Raw genomic sequence first — 12,524 nt, forward strand, 5'->3', positions numbered from 1 at the left:
AAATACGCTGAGTCCGTGTTGGTGTTGGTGTTGTGTGCACTGCCCGAGCCCAGAGAGGGCCACGGAGGGCGATACGAAGGCATTACCCGGCTGTGCCTTCCCATTCCGAGGATAGAGAATATTATAAATTTAATAGGTCTTCTTCATAATTCATAGCTTGCTTGTGGAAAAAAAAAAATCAAAATAGCTTGGTGTGATATGTCAGGCATCTATAATTCATGGCGCTGAGATCACACAGCCGCCATGCAGTGGGAGCTCGCGCGGCGGAGTGCGATGTTTGTAATTAATCTGTGGAAAGAGAAACAAAGGCAATAAACGGGAGGGGACAACAAGTGGGGCCAGATCCCGCCGCTCGCCCTGACAGGGAATAACACTCGGCCAGAAATCTTGAATATTTTTTGGCTAAAATCAACAAAATCGGCCAAGGGATGGGACAAGCCGTAAATCTATCAGCGGGCGATTCGCGCGCGTTCAGGCGGCCGGGCGGGCTTGGGCCCTGCAGCCCTTTTTTTTGGGCTACGAAGTGCCAAAAGGAGCTGGCAGCCTGCGTTTAGGGCATTATTGACTAACGTTTCTGAAAGTTTTGGCTTAACCAAAAAAAAAAAAATAAAAATGGTGCCAGGCTCCTCACACAAACTCACGTGTCGCGATTTGATCACTTTAATCGGATATAAATGAGGCACAGGGTGCGGAGGCATCACGGAGAGGCAGGAGTGACCCCAGAAGGAAGCCCAGGCCTCACTCCCAGCGGGCTGTGACGGAGCCCTTGCAGGGGTGCTGGGGGCCGGGGCCGTTCGTGGTTTTGTTTGCTCATTTGCGACTCCCTCCAAAATAATTGGTTTTCTTTTGCTGCTCGCTTGTTTGTTTGTTTGGCTGCTTGCATTCTTTGGATTCAATTTCCCCTGCAATATGGCCTTAATTTGCATTGTGAGGATCCGTGTTTATTTATGCCTTTATGTTGTTCATTCATTTAAAAGCAAAAAAAAAAAAAAAAAAAAAGATTTCAGTTGCCCCTGGGCTGCTGGCCCTGCAGAAGGACGAGGGCCCGGTGGGGGTGCAGGGAGGTTTGGGGGCGCAGCACCGCAGCTCTGCTCCCCGATGCCTGCACAACCCCTGGGTTTTGGCAGCGAAATGCACGGAATTTGGGAGCCTTGGGATGCCCCTGATCGTCGCATTTCTGATCTAACCCACGGCGGGTTTGGGCTGTGGAGTCTCAGTGATGCCCTCTGGTGACCCGCGCCACGGGCAGCACGCGGGTCCTCCTCCTCCTCCTCCTCCTCCTCCTCCTCCTCCTCCGGGGCTGCGCCTGCTGGAGAAGTTGCATCAGAGAGCAGCTCTTCCTGCTCTATGGGTCCTTAGGGGAAAATAAGCAGAAACTGGGATTTTATCAGCTTCTTCAGCTTCTCAGACTCACGGCCTGCTAACCGCCCTCTGCGGCGCCCCCGGCTGAACCCTGGCGTTTTTCCTCATTTGGGAAATTGTTACGGGAACGTCTGAGCGTTGCTGCCTCATGCCGGCGTGGTGGGTGGTGAGGAAAAGGGTCCTGGGACCCTCCGATAAGATACCCTGATGGACCGGCCCAGTTACTGCACAGCACAGCACACTGGAATTAATTTTGACTTTCACTGGCTCTAACAGTCATCCAAAAAGCGTGTGATGGTGTTAATCCGCCCCAAAGGAGCATTGCGGGGCCCGACACATTGTTGTGGGTGCAACGCTGAGAGCTGCTGGCACAAAAGGCTTTGTGCAAGTGCACATTTTTTCCCCTAAGTTTTATTGGTTTTGCCTAGGAGCCTCGTATAGCAGAGAAGAAGAGAAGCAGTACCTAACCCATGTCTAACGACCGGGCTAGGGCAGCATTAAAATTTGCTGTTATTTTTCTGCATTATTTGCGTGTTGATATTCTGCGAGGAAAATAACCCCGAAGTCCCTGTTAGAAGACTAGGGTGGGCAGACAGGCAGAAGAAGAGGACTGTGTCGTGACACTCTTTTTTTGTCTAGGGTCCACAACATGAACATGGACAGAATTATCCCAAGCATCACATGCGAGCTTGTCTTGGATTTAGTGACTGCACAGATCAGACCTAACGTGGTGCTCGTACCCACTCATCATTTCGGGTTGGCCTCTGCACTCCCATCAGCTGCCAGGCTTTCAATACCAAGAGTCTTTAAATAGAAAAGGGATGAAGGCAGGCACCTGTTTTTGTACCTGTTCCCTTCCTGCTCTGGATTCATACCCAAACTTCTCAGTTTAACCTTGTCTTTATGGTGTGCTGAAATCAAAAGGCTGATGCGAACAGCCTGAAACACCCGGGATTTTCAGCTCCGATCTGAACTGGAAGCTGCTCTCCCAGGCTTTGCAGCGCTCGCTATTTTTAGCTGCATGTCAGAGAGTTGAAGCAGCACGTGGTAAGATGTTATGACTCTTAAAATTACTGTAAGAATATTCCAGGGAATGGTACCAATTCATCAAAAGTGAGTTTGTCGCACGAGATAACTCTGCGACCTTTGGCGTTGTATCGCATTTATGGGTCACTGGCTATGAACGTTGCTGCAATTTCTTTAGCAATAACCCAGTGATTACGGAAAGGGAAGTAGCTATTAATATGGTAAAAGGCACACCTAAGTGAGGATGTTTACTTGTGGAGGCTGAGGGGGAGGGGAGGCACCCTTCAAGATGTTTTCTGTAGCTCTTCACTGTCATCCTAAAAATAAAGACCTGTTCTCCCTTCCCCCAAGAGCGGACAGAGCATTGCAGCGGGGAAGCAGTGCCCTGGCATTTGAAGAGAAGTACGAGGTGACAGGCAGCAGGCGAAAGGAGACCTTGAGGTGGCTGTGAAGCCAAGACCGACACTCACGGAGGCTGCAGGGTGACCTCTTGTTAACACCCAGATACGACAAGTCTGAGCCGTGCCGCAGCATCCTGTGAGAAGTGGTGGATGGTTTCGTGACCGGTAGCATCTTCCGCAGCACCAACAGAGCTGCCCATGTCTGCAGCAAGGTTCTCATGACCCCATACCTATGGGCAGCGAGGGAAGGCCATGGGTATCCGGCCACAGCCAGTTCAGCTGTCAACGCTTTGCCAAGCTTCATTTCTGCAGGGAAGTCTTCTGCTCTGTATTTGCTCCCCCTGTGAAAAGCTGCTGTATCTAACAGGAAGCCCAGAGGTCTGCAGGACATACAGTCTGTCCAGAGGAGCACTGCCAAATGCAGGCACGGACAAAGATCTGGGCTTTAGGGCCAAAGGCAGAGGGGTTTTACTGGCCCAGCCACAGCACTGAAGGGAAGGGATGAGCTGTGGCCTGTCCTGGTGCAGGAGGAGCTGCCCGCACCCCGTGCTCAGCAGGGTGGGCTGATTTATAGCCCCACGTGCAGTTATGGCTTAATAATAACAATAAAGGTGGTTCTCAGGCATTCCAGCCTGGTACATCCACATCACCTTCTTGCCTGTGCTAACTTTGCTTCTGATTTACGGTCACATAAGCAAGATGAAAATCAGTCGCCTCAGTTTCCAGACAGTCTGGAGCTAACCAAAGGGGAAAAAAGAAGAGGAGAGCTTCCAAAAATGGCCTGGGTTTATCTCTGCCTGCTTTCAGAAGCATCTGTTTTGGAGCTCTCGTGTTAGGCTAGCTCTAAGTACAACTGTCCCCACAGCTTTGTTGATAAATACTGAACTCCTGACGTCCCGCCTGGCAAGGGTTGTGAAGGTTCGTTGATGCAAAGCTCCTCAGTTTATTCTGTGCTGTGTAATCATCCAGGTTTCTGGGACTGTTCCCTGCAGGGTCTCCCTTCTGCTCTTACTCTGGTCTTGCTCACCATACGGCTTCGTTTCTTCAGTCCTCCACTCATCACTGCCTTCTTTCCAACCTCAGCCGTACTCTTCACATGTTTAGCTCTCAGGAGAGTTAAATCCTCACAGACTGCTAATGGTCCTGCAGCTATTCAGCTGCCCTCTGCTGTATTTGTCACCTGGTTTGGGTCCTGAGAAGCCCACGGGGTCTGAGAGCCCGCGGTGTTTCATAGCGTAACAGCGAGGATCTGTGTCTGCTTCTCCCATCCACCTCGCAGGGCTTCATTCACCTGCTGCGACTGATGTGGGGAAAGCAATTAAACATTTATAGCCCTGTAGCCTCCTGGCACGTGGGTGGGCCGGCCTGCTGTCTGACCTACATAGACTGTGACTTGGCTGCGATTTCGCCGCCACCTTGGCGCAGGCCCCAGCCTGCTCGCCCGCAGGCCTGTCCACGTCCCGCGCCGCTCAGACAAGTCCCTCGGCGACACAGGAGGCAGAGCCCTGCCCATGCTGGGGCTCCATTTCTCACTTATACCCCTGGGGTGGCAGAGGTGTGTGTGGGCCTGGTCCTGGGAGGTGTCCTGGCTGACCACCACGGCTCCTCCTGCTCGCAGTGGTGGTGTTTTTCTTGCGCTTTTTTAAGCACTGTTCACCTGGGGCCCCTCCTGCACTACAGCAAGCCGTGTGGATAAGAATTAAGTGACTTTGGGCAGCCTAAAGTCCGCTCTATCCACTTCATCTTCAGCCTTAGTTACCTCCTGGTAACTAATGGGAACGGGATGGTGACCTGCTTTTGGGTCGCCTTTGGGTTGCTGTTCTTCTTTGTGATGCTCTCCCCTGCGGAATGTGGCCCGGGCAGCTCTTGGCCCTCAACCAGCAGCACGGCTGGAGCAGGAGATCTGGATGTGCTAGTAAACATTTTGTAGATGGAAAATAAATCCATCCATCTCTGTAAGAAATGCTGCCCCCAAGAGAAATTTCTGATCATAGGCAAGGCTAAGTGCACAGGCACCAGCGAATTCACCACCAGCATTGATTATTTCATTATAAATTGCTCACTTGCTTTTTTACGTTTGCTTCTGTGCAGAAATGAAACACCAGCTACTGAAAATAACAACTGATACACAACCAAAAACCTGACTCGCACATGAAAACACTGGATCTTCCAGAGGGGCTTTCCCGCTGTTTAAGCTCCTTTGAACTTTAAAGTACGAGCTCCATCAAGATTATAGAAACGTGCTGCCTTAGCTGCTGGATTTTTCACTGTGCCAAATGGGAGCCAACTGCTCAGAGGCTGATGGAGAAGACCAATCTCCGTATTAACAAACAGCCCTGAACCAATGTTGTTGATTGATGTCAGAGACGAGGATGTAGATGGAGAAATAAGGGGCTTTCCAAACTGTAAAATGGGGAAAAGAAACCAGTTAGCTACCTCAGGCTGCTCTGATATATGCACGGCAGACACGTTAGGATACTCAGCAGTGGCCCCTCAGTGACACCGAACTCACTGGTGGCCTCCTCTCTGTTCTGGAGTGGTTGTTTAGTGGAAAATAAAAAGGATTGTTTACCGAGAGTCTTTTGCACAAAGCTCATAGCCCCGTACCTACATGGAAATAACCGCTCTTCGGACACCTCTAGAAAGGGTTTTCCTTCATGGGGCTGGAAAGGGACTGGGGAAAGGCTGGTGGACACTGAGTGTGGAACACGAGAGTGGGGAATGAAGGGCAAAGAAGAGAAGGCATGTTGGTCCTTGACCCTGAGTTAAGGCGGTCTGGGCAGCTCTGCTGCCTTTGTATCTCTTACCTGATGGCTTCAGCAGTGGCTGGGGGCCAGCAGAAGACGTCCAGGGCCATGATGTGAGGCCCAGGAGCAGGGCACAGGGCTGATTCTGGAAGAGCTGCTGAGCTTTGCGGCTTTCCATAAGGGCGGTGTGACCTTCTTCGCCCTTGTGGAGTGACTAGAGAGAAAGAATATATTTCACTTTTTCTCAATATCAGAATAGACTAGCTGGTTTCTTGGGGTCTTCTCTGGGAAGGGGGAGGTTTCTCTAGGAAGCCAAAATTTGGCCCATTAACATTTTTTATTTTCCTAAACCCTGAGCTGAAGATAACTGGAGAAAAAAAAAAAAAAAAAAGAAAAAAAAGGTTGTGTAGTGGTGTGTGACTAACTGCAATCTTGCACTGAAGCCAAACCAGGCAACTCTAATGGCACAGACGAGAAGCTGCCACCTAGGTAGGAAATTTTTCTATTTGCTTCCCATGGCCTCCTGCCCATGCTGAGCCCTGTGCAATTGCTGACAGCACATCTGCTACGGGGCTGGATTTACACCGCCTCATTCTCTGTTTATAGGGGTGATTCATCTTTGGAAACATTGGCTACTGGATGCCGTTAGAGGGATATTGCCCGCAATGGTGCGCTCCATCGTTCATTCTAACCTTTGATTTTCTGGGTGACATCGAATGATGGCAGCGTTTTTTATGATCACCTGCATTTGTACAGGCAAGTACAAGACTGTGCAGGTAGGTGGGAAAGACTCTGTGTCTCACTCTGTAGAGAGGAGGAAAACAACTCCTTGGAAAAAGAAAATAAGAGGGAAAAAAAGGCACAGTCGAGAAAAACCATCATCATTTTGCACAGACACTGGTATAACCTCATGTTCCCCACAAAACATATTTCCCTCAGTTCAATTTCCACGTATCAGGTTTTGCCTATGAATACTCATGAGGCACAAATCAGACCCTTTAATCCATGATTAGTATGTTGCCCCACGCTCAGCGGTTGCATCATGATTTGCTGTTATTGTTGAATGGATGCTGTGCTATTTAATTGTTTTTTGCTTAGTGATCTGTTTGCTCTGTTAATATTTAATTCTCTTTTTCCATCCTCCTTTCTACCCCCAAAAGGCCTAAAGAATAGGAAAACGTCTTTCATTTTCTCAGGCTTCATGTGCTATTGTAAGAAAATACCTATTCATAATCTGCTGTACGTGATAATGATGACATACAGTCATAAAGCTGGAATTTTTAAGTGCTTGCCACTGCTGCTTTATAGCTGAGAGAAAAAAAAAAATTGACCTGATTTGAAGTAAAGCAGGTTAGTGTGCTTTATTTGCCTTTTCCAATGGTTCGGATAATGAACAAATTGTCATCTTTACATATCCTCTGCCAGACTCGGAGCTGAGTGCTGCATGCAAGCCTGAATGACAGTAAACAACGCGCTGCCTGGTGCTTTGCACGCCACGCAGAGGTGAATTCATGAGAACAAATTAGACCTTTGATTGATCCTTTAAACAAAAAGAAAGGAAAACAGTAACAGTAATTTATACGAGCTCTAGCTGCATTGCATTTTTTATAGTGATCAATATTCTGGGCATTGTAAACAGCAGCTTTACATAATAAATAGCTGCATTATGCAATGCTAGTTAAATTTAGAAATGGTTATTTTATTACCTTCAGCAGACATAAAAGAGAGAGTGATAGAGCCGGAGCCCAGGGCTGCTGGTGTCTGAGGACGCGGGGACCAGCTGGGGCTGGCAGGAGGTGAGCGCAGCCCCGGGGGGCTGCGGGGGGCCTGGGGGCTCTCGCACCGCCCGCGGGGTGGCCCCCGCGCCGAAACGCGGCGCGCTCGGCAGCCAAGCATCTCCGCACAATAAAGGGGAAGATTTATGATGAACGAACGAAATGTGCTACTTTTGTTCTCCCTGGTGTCCCTATAAAGCTTTTGTTTGACAGGCTGGTTGGGCTCTGGTTCGCTACAGGCTCTGCTGTGCTGCTACCGGCTGCTCTGAGACCGGTTGTGTGCGGGCTGGAGATCAATTATCTTCCTGCTAGGGATAAACAGGGTTTTCCTCTTTCCTCTCTAGTAGCGTTTGCTATTATCCTGGAGAAGAGGATCCCTTTCTTTTCCTTCCCAGCCACACACGCAGATGGGTTGCTGAAGGGTGGGGACGGGAGAATTCAGATTTGTGGCATTCATCTTAATAGCCCGCTCCTCTTGCAGCCTGCTGCTGCTAACTTAGCGTTCAGTGCGCTGCCCATTTACAATAGGCTGGAAGGATGAGCTCTTTTGTTATAAACAATTATGAGACATCTCAATCCAATAAACGCATTGAAATGAGAGCCTCTGAAAATGTGAGTTTGGAAAAATACAGCTGGAGAAGGAAAGTCGCATTGTGAAATCTTCGGCTGAGCACCACGCTGTTGGTTGGCTGTTTCATAACACGCAGGGAGCTCTGATGTGGGAAACAACGGGACTCTAATTAGGACATCAGGGCTGTGATGTTGCTCTGCTCACAGCGGTTGGCACCCATTTACCTGGAGGCTGAGGCGCTCTCGGGAAGGCTGGAGCCAACCCGCTGGTGGAATTTGTGGGTAGGAGTTCGTACGGCACTGAGGCTACAGGGCTCCGAGTTAAAGGTTAATCCAAAGCAGCATCAAACTGAAGTTAAATGCAGATCTAGGTCATCACTTTACAAGGACAACCGTTGGGTTTTTAATGGACTGAACCAAAATCCTGATTCAGAGGAGAACCAAAATCCTGATTCGGAAGAGAGTCCAGCTTTTCAAGAATATCGATTGGGATCGATACTGGGAATATCTCTAATATTTACACGGATTTGCTTTTTCTCAACTACAGGTCACACTTAGTACAAACAAGAGTCTTGCCCAGCATCTGTTGTGCCCATGAATTTTCAAGCTATTGAGCAGCACATAGTGGCTCCAGAGAAATCATTAAAGATTATTTAGCTGAGCTGCTCTGAGAGGTGAAGAGTTAAAGCTAAATCCCATTTGAAAGTAAACTTTGGAAAAGCAGTGAATTTTCTCAAAGGCTGACTGCTCTTGATTTACAAGGAGTTCTGATCCCAGTCCTGATTTCAATTAAAGAGAAATCCTCAGGCATTTCTGCAGTTTGGCGTCGTTCTTTATTCCACATTGTTATATATTGAGCAATAAACAAAACAAACAAAGACTGTATTCTGCAATGAACTACATACGTCCTGTGCAATCTTGGCAAAATCAATAGGTCAGAGTCTGGCCTTGGATCGTCTCAGATCCGCTGTCAATAATCCCTCCTGCTGCAGTGGAATTTACATCAGTGTAAGTAAAAGCGGAATACTGAGACACAAACCTATCCGTATGTTCACCTAAATGAGAGAGAGGGAGCAAAACACCGTAGACTCCACTCCTCTGTACAGAAGGAGGAATAAATAAATAGGTAGCTGGCATTGTAAACTGATTTAACTGCCAGGCCTCCAAAAACCATGACAGTATGTCTCAAAGAAAGCACATTAAGCCAAGCTGTGGGATCTTTGCTCTCTACTCGTTGTGCCTCTAGGTCCTGGTTCCCCACCTGGGTCTGCAGCTCCTGGGGCTGTGCGGTGGAGGCTGAGCTTGCAGGCAGCAAGCACCGCATCTTTAAATGGCAGGGATGCGGTGCTACCTCGGGAGAGAAAGGAGGCAGGGGCTGGGGTAAAAGCAGCTCAGCCACGGCTCTGATTTCCCCACGGGAGCTTGGTGACACGGCAAGGGGACGGGTGGGCTCAGTGTCCCCACTGCCAGCCTGTCCTTCTGCCCGAGGATGGCATCTGAGCCTCAAGCCCCTGCTTAGCACTTTCCCGGAGCGATGAAATATTCAGATGGCAGACATTTTAATGCCTCCCTCTATTTCTGTTATAGCCGAGTCTTGTTTTTAAATAGATCAGATTCTCATCCCCATTCAAGGCAGCATAAATCAGGAGGTAATCCAGGCAAAGTCACCTGGCTCTACTGAAGCCCATAGAAAAGCGTTTGTAGGAGACTGCAATCACAGAAAATGCTCATGGCACTGGGTGAGTGAAACCGTGCTCCAGAGCCATAAATATCATAACCTGCCTTTGACGTGGGCCCTTCAGATCTCCCACCCTTTGTTGCAGCCTGGCCAGAGCTTGCCCAGCGAGTGCATGAGGCTCCGTGCGCCCTTTCATCCTCCCCACACGCTTCTTCCTAAGTCTTCATTTGTATGCACACGCTTTGTAATCACTCATCCTGGCCATAAAACCTACAGGATTTTAAATTGAACTGAAGTCCCGAATGCTTTAAAAGAATTTATGTTGCATAATTGTACTGGTTTGCCTGAAAACAAACAATGATGTATGGCTAAAATACTCTCTCGGGGAGATGACTCAGATCTTTCCTTGTGGCTCAGACCTTGCTTGGCTGCTGATGGTGCAACTTGTAATCTCTCCTCTAGATGCACGCTGAGGGAAGACAAACAAAAGAGTAATGTGCAGAGCAGAGGGCATAGATGAGAAAACACGAGTTATTTGGAGCTTTTGGAGACACTCGATGCTTTCATTCGTTCTGAATCAAGGCAACTTTGGAGATTATGGAAAAGAAAACCAGACCCCGTCGGCATTATGCAGCAACCTACCCTAGCAGCTGTGTGCCTGGTGAAATCCCTTGTGCCTGGGCATCCATCACCAAGGGCATTGCAGGCGAGCCCGGGCACCCGGGCTGCTCCGTCTGTGCCATGGGTGTGCGATGTTTGTGCCATGTCACCGGCTGGTGTGGGGTTTGCTGTCACTGTTGTCACTTCAAACATCTTCCCATACTTTGTCTTCTGTAATCATGGTTTTACACCACACCTAACAAAACACTTCAGCCACTGCATGAAAGGTTTAACCTGTTGTTAAAAAGAGACAGTCACCTCCTCCCCTTCCTCCAGTTTGACACTGGCAGAGAGAGAGCCCTCACAAGCCCCAAGATCGTCATCTGACTCTTGGTAGTTAATTTTTCAACCAAGGTTCAAAAAGATCTATGAACGCTTTACTCTGTGGATACGACATTCAGCCAGTGCCTAAATGTGAGGAATGGAAGCCCAAAACAGGAGTGAGAAGGATCGGAGCCACCTCACTGAGTACAGTTCTAAAGGCCTACGTTTGCTTGGTACATATGTACAGCCCCGGTTTGCAGAGGTGGCTTTGCAGATTTGGGGATTTTGCCGTTTTTCTGCAGTTTGCAGATTTGGGGATTTCCATTCTGAGCACGCACTAAAACCGCAGCTGCTGCTGTGTGTGAGCAGGCGTTTGCAGGATGGTGGCCCCAGGTGGATCTGGCTGTTTCGTTCAGGCATTACCAGCAGGACAGAGGACATCTAAGGGGTTGTTGCTCCCCGCAGCCCTGGAAACGCAATGCGTGCTGTGGTGTAACCTGATGCACTTAGAGCTGTGCACCCCGCAAGCTCCCTCCACCCTTCCTTTTTCTAAAACAAAAATAACAGCTCTGAAGTTACCATTACGGAGTGTCCTCAAGTAGCAAGTCTGCCTTCCATTCCAATCAAAGCAAAGCCGAGCAGTCTGAGGCCATCAGTTTGCAAAGAAAGAGCATTAAAAATAGTAAAAATAGGAAAAAAAAAAAGTTAACTTCATAGCAAAGAATAAAATAAGAAACTTTTCTTTTTTCTGAAGGCAGTGCCAAGCATCAACAGGGAACATATCAATTCGTAACAGCTGTGGATAGCTATTTCTATCCCAGACTTCAGCAGATTAATTGGGGGAGCATGGTAAAAGTTAACAGATCTGTGTCCAGCAAGGTTAATTCTGAGGTTAACAGAACATGACGCAAAGCAAATCAGCCGCTGTTTTTCTCCCTCGCTATGAGCAGTGTAATTGCATTACTGCTACCGGAAGGGTAGTCAGCTCTTCTCAATCTGTGGTCTGCCACTGTGGAAGGGGCAACCTGTGAAAAACAGGTTTTCTTTACAAACATACCCTTCTGCCTTTCTCATTCAATGCCTACGTAACCACTGTGATGAAGGGGTGGTTGCTAATATCACAACTGCCTCTGGTCCTGTTTTGTGACTGTCATTCCTTTCTGTAAGTTCGGTGACTAATTTTTGTGCAGTTCAATTTTTTTTTAAGATGTCAAAACCCAAAAGGGATCTTAAAATCTTTTCTAGCAGCAGTTCTGCAAAAATGCTTATGGTTTTTGCTTCCACCTTGCCTCATCTCCTGTTCCAAAATGATTTGCGTGGCTCACCCGCTCCGTAGCGCTGCCACCAATGGCCGAGGGATGCCGCAGTGCTTTTTCCAGAGGACTTCCAGTCTAAATGCAGCCGGCAGCCTAAAAAGGGACGAAAAAAAGATGCGCAATGCAGAGACTTGCAAATGGCCCTGTGGGAACGTGGTGGCAGAGAAGAATCTCCTGATTCCTGGTGCAGTGGACTGTCCTGTCCCGGGGGCCCGTAGCCAGTTCGTGCTGGCTAATTTTGACGTGCATCATGAGAAATTGTTTCATTTCCTGACTGTACAAGTGTAGCTCACAGAGACATATTGGCAGTGGTGATTTAGAAGTCAAATTAAAAACATTCCGGCTCAGCTTTAGACAGATCGATCTAGAATAGGGCTAATGATGTACTTTCGTAATGCGCTTTGAGAAACCCTGGTTAAGATACCTGAGTAAGTGCTAAGTGCTATTAATAGAGCTGATGGGATAAGTTCGAAACTCTTCCCCAATGAAATACATATTTCCATCAAACTGCTTTCAAAATTGTGCATGTTCCCCTAATGTGTAAGCAGGTTTAAAAAATAAATAAATTAGAAAACAGAAAACATTGTGAAATATATACATATATATTTCACTCTGGAATGTCTTTTTGGTTTAATTGCTTCTTGTATTTTATAATTGAAAATAAAAGAGTCTCAAAAAAAATATATATATATATATGCTTTGACCTTCTTCCCTTTATCTCTGAG

General features: G+C 47.9%; 1 long non-coding RNA gene across 1 annotated transcript in view; it reads right to left on the reverse strand.

Moving 5' to 3' along the window:
* Window positions 1-313: 313 nt before the first annotated feature.
* The window catches only part of LOC308200009, a 200,927-nt gene continuing 188,716 nt past the window's right edge, over window positions 314-12,524 (reverse strand). The window contains exons 7-10 of the long non-coding RNA XR_013955150.1: window positions 11,809-11,892; window positions 11,063-11,126; window positions 7,243-10,950; window positions 314-5,750 (exon numbers count right to left, since the gene is read on the reverse strand). This is a non-coding gene — a long non-coding RNA (uncharacterized lncRNA). The remainder of the gene's footprint in view (window positions 5,751-7,242; window positions 10,951-11,062; window positions 11,127-11,808; window positions 11,893-12,524) is intronic.

The sequence above is a fragment of the Anser brachyrhynchus genome, assembly GCF_964034855.1.
Source record: "Anser brachyrhynchus genome assembly, chromosome: 9".
Lineage (NCBI taxonomy): Eukaryota > Metazoa > Chordata > Aves > Anseriformes > Anatidae > Anser > Anser brachyrhynchus.